The sequence below is a fragment of the Mus musculus genome, chromosome 9 (assembly GCF_000001635.26).
Source record: "Mus musculus strain C57BL/6J chromosome 9, GRCm38.p6 C57BL/6J".
NCBI lineage: Eukaryota > Metazoa > Chordata > Mammalia > Rodentia > Muridae > Mus > Mus musculus.
This window is the reverse complement of record NC_000075.6, coordinates 83358563-83373395: the sequence shown is the minus strand read 5'-3', so window position 1 is coordinate 83373395 and position 14833 is coordinate 83358563.

The following is a 14833-nucleotide window of genomic DNA, read 5'->3' as shown; positions in this document are numbered from 1 at the left end:
TAACGTAGATGACAGGACACTCGAGGCACTCAGTATTGAGGTCCTTTGTCACCCAGGCTATTTGCTTGTGTACTCATCTAGAGTCATGTATAAACAATCGCAAAGTCCAACAAGACCCATTTTTTTTTCCTGAGCAGAACTTTGGTTCAGGAAGAGATTTATGTTCATTTAACTCCAATGCTAATGGAAGGATGCCTGTGTCCCACTACTCACAGGGAGAATGAAGGTCCATGATAATCCCTGCCCAAGTAGCTGGTTACAGTGGTAGCAGAGTCCTTAGAGGTATATCTTTGGCATCTATTTCAAGTAGCCTCTTACTTCAAAAGGGTAGATGATGGGAGGGGGTTAGTGTCACATGCCACCCTAGAGACTTAAGAATATGTGCTGTCTGGGATTTGCCTTTTGTATGGACACATGGAAGAAAAACCTAAGCAGACATTTAAAGTCTCCTTTCATCCTAGCTTGTGATTTTCAAGATGCATCCTTGGAGACTTTGTGATTGACAAGTGTGTGGGAGTATCAGGGCCCTCCACCATCAGCAGCATTCCCGTTTCTGCTGATCTGGTGACATGCCTTTTCGTTTTGGTCTTATTTTGAGGAGGCTGCTAAAAATGACTCTTTGCCTTAATTCTCGGATTTCTTTGGAACATGTCATATCTAATTAAGGTGATACGGTGACCAGCTTGCTTTACCCACAGCAGCTGCATCTGCTAAAACATGCCTTATAACTTTGATTGTTCCCAAATCTGGGGAACAAGATTTTTTTGTTTCCATTAATACTTAACCTAATAGAGCACTGAGTGATTTAACATTCCTACAATCAGTAAGAAGATGAGAACTGGAAAATTAATCTTCCTACATAATCCTACTTGGGCTCCAGGTGGAGATTTGTTTTTAACTTGGCTGTTATGAGTTGCTCTTTGACCTCACAAGGAACTGTGCAGGGAAATATGCTGAGCTCAGCAGAGGTGTGTGTGTGCCAAGTACCAACCGAAAGTCGTCTTTCTGTTGCCTAATAAGTCTAGATGATTTTTAAGTATCTTGTCTATGTGCATCTGTCTGTCTATGTGTGTGGATGTTTGTGTGAGTGAGTGCAGGTGCATGAATGCCATGGTACATCGGTACTCATCTTTCCCCTTGTTTAAGACAGAGCATTTTTAAATTTTGCATATGTATATATGCAGGCTAGCTGGGTTGTGAGTTCCCAGGACTTCTTCTGTGTCTCCATCTCCCCTGTCATGCAGGAGTATTGAGGTTACAGATGTATACCAGGGTTCACAGCTCTATGTGAATTCTGGGGATATAAACTTGGGTTCTCATGATTAAGTATCAAATGCCATCTGAGCCATCTTCCCAGACACTGAGCTTCAACGCCAAGGAAAATCATACAAATGTTCACAATGTTCTAGATGTGTGGGCTTGATAAAGAAGAAACAAATGACTTCCATTCCTTTCCATCTTACTGTGACATTAACTGCTGCAGTCATTTACTTCCAGCTGTAACACTTACCCGTGCTCATTGATGTATGACTTATCTGTGTTCATTGACGTTATAACTTACACGCATTCATTAGTGTATATTTCTAAAGCATTACTACTTTCAGGCACCTACCCTGGAAAGTTTTACCTCCTATTTCTTACATTATCAAGCAAGTTTGAGTAGTATTTAAACCTCTGTATATCATGCCAGATGGAGAAAAATACAAGAATAAACACAACATTAGACAGAGGAGTGAGTTCATAAATGTTTCGCAGCACTGTATCTTCCAATTTTCCCATGTTTAGTCACAATCTTGTGCTGGCCTCCTTCTAATTCAGCCTGTTTGATGATTTCCCCAGGACACAGTTGTTCAGTTTTCCCTGAACGAAAACTGACAGGACCTTCCCAGCATTTGATTCTACACATTTGCTCTTTTAGGAAGTACATTTTCACAAGACATGTATGAAGACTTGCTGTTTCCTATAGCTCATCAACCAGGATGTCTAATTTTCTACTTAGAAACCAGTTTTCCCCCTCTCTGGGAACTTTTCTCAAAGATGAGGTAGTTCATAGTGAACAGAAGAAATAAGTCTCGCTAAAATGGCTCTACCATGGGATCCAAGATTGGTATTGACAGCTCCTTGATATCCATGATAAGTTACCTTGAATTCCTTTCATAATTTTAAATCCATGTCATAAATTCCAACTAAGCTGCATTGTGGCTGACTTGAACCTGGATATTGAATGTATGTCATGTGAATTTCCTTTAGAGGGCACTATTGATTCTCTGAAACCATGGGAACCTTTCTTCATGTTCTCTGGGAAGGTTGGCCAAAGTTGAAATCTTACTGGGTTTCAAAACTACTTAGAAGGAAGTTAGCATAGATTACGAGTCTAGTACTTGGACTAGATTGTCCATTAACAGAGCAGTTCAAAAGCTAATCCAGAGTGTTAGTTGCTAAGACAAGTCATCAAACAGTACACACAATTTGCTATTTGGTTATATCAATGGATGCATTTGCCTTTTAAAACGCTTCAAATGAAAATTTGCTTTTGTAACATAATATAAAATTTAATTTCAATAATCCAATTATTTTGTTTAGAAACATAACCACATTTTAAGGATCCATTATCTCATTCTAGAAACAGATAACATGTATTTGAGAGACCCTGTATTTGTAGGATTATCATTCAGAAATTCATTAAGACTATTTGGAGATACTGTAAAAATATTTTCTTTGAATTTGTTGTGCCTTATAGAATCTGATAATTCATTGAATTTTGACAAATGACAAAGGATATTTCCTTTTGTTTGTTTCATCTAAATTAACAAAAACATTGAAAGATTGGTTTACTGCTGTTTTTGATCAAATCTAGAATGTTTACTGCTTTTTTAAAAATCAAATTTAGAATAAAAGGAAGTCTCAAATATTCCAGTGCTCAAAAGCCTTTATTGTGGATGCAAATACTTTCATATTATCCTCTGTAGAGGTTTGCTTCACTTTCATATCACAAAGTAGTGACCAAACATGTATCTTGTACAGTAAATTCTTACTGAATTGTCAATGTCTATGTCAAGAAAAGGCAACATTTTATAAACAAATGAAAATGCCATTATGTTCCAAAGATCAAACAAAACAATAAACTCCCATTATCTAATGAATTCAATATTAATTCCTCAAGTCAGCCCTTTGAACTCTTCATTGGATGCCCAGGTCTACCTTCTTAGCCTCAGATTCCTTTACCAACGATCTAAGCTCTCAGAGAATGACACTTCCCAGTATTATCAGGCACATATTTCCAGAAATATAAACATAAATATTTAATGCATCTTTCACAGCATTTTGAATATTTCTAACTTAACGAAGTCCTTCCTAACCCTCCTAGCAATGCTCATTGCTTTGAGACTGGAACCACTTGTTGAAAGATGTCAGTCACACTAAGCTTATGTATCCAGAACTAGAAAAGCCTTTGGCTGGCTTCACAACTCCAGGAACATAGGTTCAGATTGGCTCTGAGCCTCACCAACCCCTTGTTCACCTGGCAATATCTAGTAAAAGTCTTCTTCCCAGCTCAAGCCATTGAAACTGTAATCACCCTCGCAAGATTTTTCAATGGCTTTAACTGATCAACATTTGCATTTTACTGGTGGGATGTAGGGAAGTTCTCCTTTCTGAGTGATGGACTGGGGACTGTGACTGCTGGTACAAAAGTCTTGATACCACTCCACCTTCTCCCTGGAACTAGGGAAAGAGCCTGTCCATATCATTCATGCCCAGGATAGTGACTACCAATGCCACAAGACTCACCATTGCCAGATCGTTCTACATCCTGACATATGGGACATTCTTACCCATGCTCTGCAGTTTCATGACCACATCTACTAAAACTAAAAGCTTCACAATATCCTATATCAAAAGAAGTATAGATACTATTTCTATTAGCCAAAATGTCATCTACCAATAGATGCTATGCATGACCTAGAGAACATCTCAGAAAATCATGAACTTGAGATCACAGCTGTTGGTGCCCAACATCCTAGAGCCACTTCTATTTGTTCCCTGAAACAAGGAGAAGGAATCATCTGGATTCCCTAACTCAGGGGAAGAGGTTAGCTACTCTATAACCTCTGAAACCAATGTCAACGTCCCCATGGAAATGATAGAAGATATACTTTGTGTCTAAACATACTAAATTCAATATTAACAGTGCCACAAACTGCAGAACCAGGTGTGCTCCTCTGGCAGGATCTGAGGACAGCGCTTATCATGTATGATGCAAGAACTGTCTGATGATGTCAAATATTCCAGCATCTCCCACATTCATCCTGAAAGTCCTGGAGAAGGTTTCTTTATATCCTGTGCTGCCAGAACTGTGGTTGCTGGTGCTCAAACCCTGGGCACCAACTGCACTTGCTCTAAGGGATCTGAGGACAGCCCTTTCCACACCACACCACCATGATGTAGTAGTTATCACTAAAAGAACCAGTGGCATCAGGGATCAACCCTATGACACTTTAAAACATATCTCAGGAGTACACTAATGCTTCAAAAATAGGAAATTGAAGGTAGCCTATAAAATGCCTGAAAACAATAATTTTATAACAGTGGCTGAAAGTAAATGAAGTGAGATGCAAGAGGATGTAGAAAGATAACAAAAGGATATAAAAATAATGGAAAAATTCACCAAAGAGAAACCACAAAGAAAGGAAGGAAGGAAGGAAGGAAGGAAGGAAGGAAGAAAGAAAGAAAGAAAGAAAGAAAGAAAGAAAGAAAGAAAGGAAGGAAGGAAGAAAGAAAGAAAGTGATGTCATGGAACGAAAATACTTCAGTCAATGAAATAAAAACATAATAGGGAGCTGGAGAGATGTTTTATTGTTTAACCATACTTGCTATTCTTCAAGAAAGTCCAACTTCAATTCCCAGCATCCATGTGGTGGCTCATAACTATTTATAACTCCAGTTCCAGGAAACTCTTGTGCCCTCTTCTGGTCTCTTCAGGTACTGCATGCACACAGTGAACAGATGCATAGGCAGGCAAAACCACAAATACACATAAATTAATAAAATAATAATAAAACCTTTAAGATGAAAAATACAATAGAAAACTTCTACTAAAACTAGAAAAACAAGAAGAAAGAATTTATGAACCTTAGTTGTTATGGAAGTTTTCTGTTATATTTTTCTTCTTAAAGAAATACAACTAGTTGAATAGATTCAGTAAGGCAAAAATGACAAGGAAAAATAAAAATAGAATTCTATCAGAAACGAGAATAAATTTTATAAAAACTTTAAAATATAACTCATCAGACAATTGTTTATACTATGAAAATTCATAATAAATAATGATAATCTGACAGTGTTGATATCTTCAGAGATGTGGGGAGGTGAATTAAAGCCTCAAAAGCCTCCAATTAGACCCAAATAATCCTTCAGCAAGTCATATTATAGTTAAAATGTCAAAAGTTTAAACAGAAGCCCCTAAAAACAGGAAGTTTCAAGAGCATTGTCAAGAGAAAGCTTATTAGGCATACAGCAAATCTTGATGTAGAAACAAAAACAAAAGCAAAAACAACAAAAACCACACAAACCAACAAACAAACAAATAAACAAACAAATATGTATAGGGGCTGACAAGATTCCTCATTGATTAAGGATACTTTCTACATACAACATGATGGACATAATTTAGATTCCGGCACCATGTAACAAGTTAGGTATCCCTCAAATGCTTGTAATTTCATCTTCAAGAGATCTGACACACATTTTGTCTTCTATGTATGTGTACCTTAACACACAAGTGTTACTCTGCAGGTTAAAGAAAAACATATTATGCCCAGCAAAATTACTCATAAAAATTGAAAGTGAAATGATCTCTCTCAGATAAAAATAAACTGAGGACATTGATTGCCATGGACATATTGAAATGCTGTGCAAACCTGATGACATGAGTTTCATTCAAGAAGCACACAGTAGAGGGAGAAACCCAAATTCTGAAAGTTGTCCTCTGAACACACACACACACACACACATATACATATCATATATATACATAATAACAATAATATAATTTTATAAAAATATTTTAACAGAGTCTTACATTAGAAATGAAAGGATAACTTATCATAGAACATTAATCACACAAAACTCAGTAGAAGAACAGATATACAAAAGAAAGAGTTAAACCTTAGCACAACAGAAAACTGCTAAGTCATAGAAATAGTAAAAGAGGTGAAATGAAAAAAAATATACAAAACAAGCAGAATATAATCAACCTAAAGAAAGGAGAAAGCTGTGTTTATCAACAATAATATTGAATGTAAATTATGGATTAAATGTACCAAACAAAGACATAGACTGTATACATATGCACATGCACACACCAAAACAAAACACAAGACCCAACTATTTGCTGCAAATAAATAAAAGATTGGAAAAGACACATTGTAGCTTATAACACAGAAATACAAAACCTTAAAGGTACATGAATGACTATTTCATTAAAAATCTGTCTTAGGAGTAGATAATTTTCTGGAATCATATAACCTAATAGAAAATAAGTAGAGAATTTAAATATAAACAAACTAATGGTGTGTAATAAACTTGAAGCAATAATTTTGTCCTATGGAAGTTCTGGATCTGATGGCTTTACTGATGAATTTTATAAAGTGTTTTAATAAAAATTAGTTCCAGTTATTTTTGAATTACTGAACAAATTAAAATAGAAATCTTTCAAACTCTTTTAAAGAAGCCAGATGTACTCTAATGCCCAAACCAGATGAAACTACATTAAAAAGAGAAAACTAACAGCCCTACACACCATGAATATAAGTGCAACAATTCTAAATAATCTTCTAAAATCTCCTTTCCCCCACTGGTATAATGTTGGCTGTAGGTTTGTCATATAAGGGCATCACTATGTTGATATATGTTTCTTCTCTTCCAGACTCCTTCAGGGCTTTTATTATGAAAAGATGTTATACTCTTCCAAGGGCCTTTTCTGCATCGAATGAGATCCTTGCGATTCCTGGACATATGTCCACTTATGTGCTGAATTACACTTATTGATTTGTACATATTGAGCCAACTTTGCATCACTGGAATGAAATAAACTTGGTTATGGTATATGATATTCCAAATGTGTTCCTAGATTTGGTTTGTAAGAACTTTATGAACAATTCTTGCATATACGTTCACAGGGGAACCAAGAGAACTTGGTCTCTACTTTTAATTTGTTTGTTTTCCTTGAGTCCTTTTCCTGGTTTGAAGTCAGGATCATGCTGACTTCATAAGAAAGGTGAGTAAGGATCTTTCCCTTAGGAGCACTGATATTAGTTATTCTCTAAATGTTTGATAGTTTTCTAGGTCCTGAGTTTTCTCCTTTGGCACGCTTTTTATTAGTGCTTCAATTTCATTGATAGGGATTTTTGAGGTTGTTTATATATCTCCCTGATTTAATTTGGATAGATCTTGTGTTTCCGTGATGTGTTACTTTTCTATTGCTGTGTTAAAGGCCATGGTCAGAAAGCAGCTTGGAGAGGAAAGAGCTTATTTGACTTATACTTCCAAATCACAGTTCATCATGTGATGGCACGGCAGGAACTCAAAGTAGGAAGCAGAAAGCAGGAACTGAAGCAGAAGCTGTGGAGGGAGGGAGGCTGCTTCCTGTCTTGATCCTTGTGACTTTGTCAGATTTCCTTATGCGACTCAGTACTACCTGCCCAGAAGTGGTACCACCCCATGGGATGGACCCTCCCATATCAATCATTAATCAGGAAGTGCCCCACAGTCCTGCCTGGGGAGACATTTTCTCAGTTGATGTTCTTCTTCCTAGATAAATCTGATGTATCGAAGTTGACATAAAACTGCCCCAAATACATCATGTTATCCATTTCTTGTAAAATTTTCAGTTGTGTGGGATATAATTTTTTAAAGTAGCTCCTAATGATTCTCTGAATTTCACTGGAATCTACAGTAACATTATTGTTTTCATTTCCAATTTTATTTTTCTATTTTTATTTTATTTATTTATTTATTTGTTTACTTATTTATTTATTTTTGGTTTTTTGAGACAGGGTTTCTCTGTGTAGTCCTGGCTGGCCTCGAACTCAGAAATCCACCTGCCTCTGCCTCCCAACCAATTTTATTTTTGATAAATGGTTTTCCACCCCTTTGCTCTCAGTGTGTAAGATTCTTTACCAGTGAACTATGCTTCTTTTTTTAAAAATTTTTTATTAGGTATTTTCCTCATTTACATTTCCAGTGCTATCCTAAAAGTCCCCCATACCCTCCCCCCGCCCATTCCCCTACCCACCCACTCCCACTTTTTGGTCCTGGCGTTCCCCTGTACTGAGGCATATAAAGTTTGCATGACCAATGGGCCTCTCTTTCCACTAGTGGCTGGCTAGGCCATCTTCTGATACATATGCAGCTAGAGACATGAGCTAGGGGTACTGGTTAGTTCATATTGTTGTTCCACCTATAGGTAATGCTTCTTAGAAATAACAGTCAACGAGATCTAGTTTTTAAATCCAGTCACTCTGTACCTTTCTATTAGTAAGTTGAGGCCATTTACATTTGATGCTATTACTGAGAGATATTTACTCAGTCCTGTAACTTTGTCATTTTTTTTTCTTATTGGATTTATGCTTATTCTTTACTTTCTTTCTCATTCATATCAACATGTATCAGGGGTTTGATGACTTATTGCATTGGACACAACGGATTTCTTGTTTGCTTTCTTCATCTAACTTTTGTTATACAATTTTACTTTCCTATGATTTCATGATTGAAACTCATACTGAGTATACATCATTTCTCAAACGCTATGCTAGCCTGGCGATCGTGAACTATCTTAGTTTGTGCTTATTTTGACCTTTCCTTATTTTGGCAGCAATCTTAGATGATGTTGCTGGATGTAGCACTCTTGGTTGGCAGTTACTTAGTTTCAGAACTTGAAATTCCTTGTTTCCGTCATTATTTACTGATAAGGGATCTGATGTTTTCCTGATATTTCTCCCTTTGTAGATATGTTGGCATTTTTCTTTCAGCCTTTAATATTGTTACTTTGCTTTATGCTTTTTGAAAATCTAACTTATCTGGTCATGTGCACTCTGGAGCTCTAAATGATTCATATTTATATATCTATTTCTTTCTTTAAATTGGATAATTTTCTCTTATAATTTTATTAAATAAATTCTTTATGTGTCTAATCTCAACTCCTCTTCCATCCTGTGGATTCTTTAGGTTCAGTCTCTTGATTATTTACCAGAGTTCTTGGCTACTGTTGCCATATTTCTTCCACTTGGTCATTTGATTGAGTTTAATGCTCTTCACTGGATTTTGTTGTTTGATTCATTTAATAGTTAAAATTGATTAATTTCTGTCATAGTTAGGGTTTAATTGCTGTGAAGAGACACCATGACCACTGCAACACTTATAAATGAGAACATTTAATTGGGGCTGGCTTACAGTTCAGAGGTTTAGTCCATTTTTGTCATGGCGGAAAACATAGTGGTGTGCAGTTAGACACGGTGCTGGAGAAGGGGCTGAGAGTTCTACATCTCAACCCAGAGGGAGCAGGAGGACCAATTGGCTTAGCTTCTGATACTTCAAAGATTCCTAGTCACACACCTTCTCCAACAAAAACACACCTCCTAATAGTGACATTCCCTGTGGGTCTATGGGGGCCATTTTCTTTCAAATCATCACAATTTCTAATATTTCTACTTATTGAGTATGATTTTTTTCTCAAAAAACCCTCAATTTCCTTGGTGAATATTTTATTTGTATTGCTAATATTATCATCCATTTTTAATGATTTTGTTCTCTGTGTTGCTTATTTTCCCTGCTGGATTCTGAATTGAATCCATCTATTTCTTTGTATCTTCCTTTAAATAATTGATTTTTTTTAAATCAGAAAAGCTTTGAATACTCATCTCACATCTTATCTTTTGAGTTCAATAGTTTAAAAGCTATGATTTTTGGAAAATTGTTACCTAGAATTTTCATTTTGTTTACATTTCTGTGTTGTGATTTACACATCTACATTTGAATGTCTCTGTGCTGGCTAGTTTTATATCAATTTGACACAAGCTACAGTCACTGAAGAAGAGGGAGCCTCAATTGAGAAAATGCCTCCATAAGATCAGGCTGTAGGCAAGACTCTAGGGCATTTTCTTAATTATGGATTGTTGTTAGAGGGCCCAGCCTAGTGTGAGAGTGGGGGCTACCCAGGGTTGATGTTCCCAAGTTCCGTCAGAAAGCAGGCTGACGGAGCTGTAGGAGCAAGCCAATATGCAGCACTCCTCCATGGCCTCTGTATCAGCTCCTGCTTCCAGCTTTCTGCCCTGCTTGAGTTCCTGTCCCAAATTCCTTCCATGGTGAATAGTGATATGGAAACCAAATAAACCCTTTTCTCTTCAACTTGCTTTGGGTCATGGTGTTTTATTACAGCAGCAGTAACCCTAACTAAGATAGTCTCAGGTTTTGGTTTTTTGCTTTTTTTTTGCGGGGGGGGGGGGGAGGTTCTTATTGAGCAAACTCCTCTCGAAAGTTCAATCTACAGATCCCAAAAGCAAAGAAGAAACAAACTCGAAGAATAACAACATTAAAACACAGAAGGTGCAGAAGTCCACAGGATTGATCACGGCCACTAATACATCATCAATAACCATAAAATGGAAATGGCAAAACTACTGGAGAATATTTTCTAAAGTTAAAATTTGCTTTAGGCAAGTGTGAAAGGAGTAAATGAGTGAGTTAGAGGAAAGAGACAAGGGGAGAGGAGAAGCAGATGAAAGATTAAATAAGTGGAGAAAGAAGGAAAGTGGAAAAGAATCTCATGGAGGAGAAAGCAAGAGAATAGAAAACAATAAAAAGGAATGGAGAGAAAAAAAACAAAGCAAAATTACTTTCCAATAATGAGAAAATTAAAAAGTAAAAATAGATAAATGCAAGAAGAGTTTTAGTATTAAAACAAGATTTTTTAAAAAAAACTAGATGAAGTCAAAATGCTGCTAATTGTAGAGAGAGGAGGGAGGAGGAGAAAGAAAAAGAAAGTGAAGAAAATGGGGCTGTAGAAATGGCTCAGCGGTTAAGATCACTGACTGTTCTTCCGAAGGTCCTGAGTTCAAATCCTAGCAACCACATGGTGGTTCACAACTATCCATAATGAGATCTGATGCCCTCTTCTGTGGTGTCTGAAGACAGCTACAATGTACTTACATATAATAATAAATGAATAAATCTTAAAAAAAGAAAGTGACAAAATATATCACCCCCAAATAGAAAGAAAATACATAAACAGAAATAGATAAATATAGAAAGAGTAGTAACAAAGGAAACCACAAAAATTTTAATAGCATGACATTATAAACATGCTAAATATATAGGAGAAAGTAAGCAGCACATGGGAAGAAAAGGAAAGGAAAGGCTGAGTGTAGGAGCAGTCCCTCCTGGATCTTCAAGAACTGGAGACTGCTAGTTACATGAATAGGGGTGGAATAATTACATGAATGGGTGGAGGAGCCAGATGAGCTATCATATGGTTTTACTGTGTCTGAGTCTACGTGAGGCAAGAATCTGATGTCCACCAGAACTCTGTGCATCAGGAGCCTCTTTTGGACATACTCTGCCTTCTATAGACTGTATTGATTCTATCAACTTCAGAGACTTCCCAGATCACATCCCTGAACCAGCTAACTTTTTAGCTGGGACAAAGGGCTGTCTCTTCAGTAAGGTGGGAAGTCCAAAGCAAGGATAGCTCGCAGGGCAATATAACCAGAGGATGGTCTTTATAATTCAATCACCCTGCTGGAGGGATGTTGCACTGAGTATCAAGTACACCCTTGGAACTTCAGTGCTCTCAGGCACTGTAGTACTGAAGGATAGATAGTTGGCTACACAGTTACATCTATTTATCGGCCTATATCTCAGAGCTGTCAAATTATAGGCTGTTCTGGTGGATGAGATCTGTTCCTGATCACCAGCTATGGACAGCAGGCCTATCTCTCTGTGAACTTCTCAGCTTGAGCTCAGACTCTTGCTGTGAACCCTTAGGCTCTGTGTGTTAGTTTTCATTTCTGGTACCAACCACAAAGGCTTTTCAGAGCCTCCCATTGCCTAGGGGCTATGGCAAGCCAAACTCAGGCTCCCTGTCCTATGGTTGTTCTCTGTGCCCAGTCCCCAAGTTAACTCTTCTTTTAACAATAGAGTCACTTGTAATATGGCTTCTGACAAAATGGGATTTCCCTCTGCCACTGAGCCATCCAATGGAGAGACCACTGTTTTACCCGAACCCACAATTCTATTGGGGCTTGAGAGGGCTGCACGTTTGTCCTGAAGGTAAGCTTTCCATATATATATAATCTATATCTATAGAGATAAAGATAGATATATCCTTTTATTGAATTAATTTCACATCCATTTTGATTACTGTAACCTCCACCTACTCTCTTTTCTTCCCACACCGCTCAAGACAAGTTCCTTTCCCCTATTCATGACATTTTTGTTTTGTTTTAAGCCCCACTGAATTTAACCAGGGTCCTCCGTAGGTGACCTTTGAGGGCTCAGTGCTAACCAAGATGTTGGTAGCAGCTTACCAGTTAGAAGTAGCATTTCTTGGGCAGCAGAGAGCTTACAGCTGAGGCTGCTTTCTTTTCTGTGTCTCAGGAGTTCTTTGCTGTTTCTTGCATGGATTTCTAATGACCTTCCTCTATTTCTTTCTTTGAGACAAACTCTATTTGCAATTATTCTCCCCCTTTGACTGGCTCACATGGAGGCAGCCAGCCATTCACTATCTGCCATCTTACCTAGAAGTTCTAGCCACTTTTCTATGAAGACATAAAGAAGACACAGTGAGGATAAGGCAGTATCTTTGTTTTTTCTTTCTCTTCATTGACTACTTCATTGCTCTTGGAATTAACAACATCCAGAATAGGTCTGGCATATAACAGGCACTCAGTAGATGTTTGTTGAGTAATTAGTGAATCAATGCCGGGCACTGTAGCCATATAATGGAAACACAATTAATATAAAGACTGCTGCTCCTCCTCCTCCTCCTCTTCCTCCTTTTCTTTCTCATTTTCTCCTTTCCTCCCCTCCCCTTCCTCCTTCCCTCCTCTTCTTCTTGGTCTTTGGTGGTTTATGACTATAATATAAACATGGACAGGCTTGGGAGGCCGAGGCAGTATGGGAAGCCAATATCGTTAATAACTGGTGCTCAGTTTCATGTCATGCTCAGTTGGCTAATCATCAGTGGGATGTAAATCAGACCGTAATGAGATGTCACACTATTGCTATTAGAATGACTAGCCTCTCAAGGACAAAAATAACAACAACCAGTGAGGATGCAGAGAAACCGGGACCCTTATTCAACTGCTGGTGGGAAAATAAATTAGTACGATCATTATGGAGGTCAGTATAAAGGTGTCCCCCATTCCCAAACTGAAGATAGAGCTGCTGTGTAAGCTAACATTCCTTTAAATCCAAAGGAGATGAGATAATTTTACCAAAAAGGTTCACACATTCCAGCGCTCACTGCAGATGTCCTTCAGAAGAAGAAAATACAAAGAAAACATGGCCTATTTTATTCAGCCATAAAAATTAACAAAGTGCTGTCACACACCCACAGACATGGATAGAACTGGATGTCATTATGTTAAGTGAAGTAAGCCAGACATGGAAAGACAGATACCACATGCTCTTAATCACTAGTAAAGTGTAATATGACAATTTTACAGAAGAATGGAATGAATTCCACTAGAGGGTGGAGCAGATGGGTAAAGGAGACAGAAATAAGTTGAATTAAGTGTACCAAACTCAGAGTAGAGGATTACTTCTGATTTGTCCTTAGCACAATGGGATAAGCACAGATTAAAACAACCTGTGAAGTGCCTAGAAGAACAAGAATCCCCCAACATGTAGAAATGATTAATGGGGAGATTGCTCAGCAGTTAAGTGCTTCCCAGGCAAGCTAGAGGACTAGAATTTGGATCTTCAGAATCCATGAAAACACCAAGCATCCTTGCCTTTGCAGGATCCTTGCTAGTAAGACTAGCCACGTCTAAGAGCTCTGAAGAGTACTGAACAAAGATTCCCAATATCAACATTGGGCCCCACACATGAGGATCCATATGTATAAGCTCAGCTGTGCACCCACACACAGGAGAACACTCATACACCACACACACACACACACACAAACATATAAATGAAAAAAACCAAAGTGAAAGAAGCTAGGAGTATTGGTGTGCATATGTATCCTATCAATTAAGAGGTTATGGTAGGATGATAGTGAATTTGAGGTCTGCCTGGGTTGTACAGTAAGACCCTGTCGGAAGGAGAGACAGAGACAGAGACAGAGAGAGGCAGGCAGAGACAGAGACACAGAGACACAGAGACTGACTGACTTAGTATTCAACTGAGTAAGAAAAGCAAGCTCTCTGAAAGAGGTATGGTCTTTAACCTGTTTATTTTACATTGTTATGCTTATCTCATATAACCTGTCTAGTAGTTTCTCACTGGAATGAAGTAATCTATGAAAAATAACTTTGTTTAACTCACCGTCCTAACCCTAGAATATAGTTTAAGACAGGTTTTAGTTGCTCAATAATTTGGTGAATAGCTAACTGCTGATGATACCAAGGCCAAGGCATGCAAAGCATCCAGCTCGAATAGCAAGCATGCAGACCGTATACCTGGAACAGCAAGCATGCATACCATATGTATACCTGGGACAGCAAGCATGCAGACCGTATACCTGGAATAGAAATGTTCTTCCCCAACAGGTTAAGAAACAAAGAATAAGAAACAAATAAACAGCGAGGACCATGGTTCCTAGTTAGAGATGTAC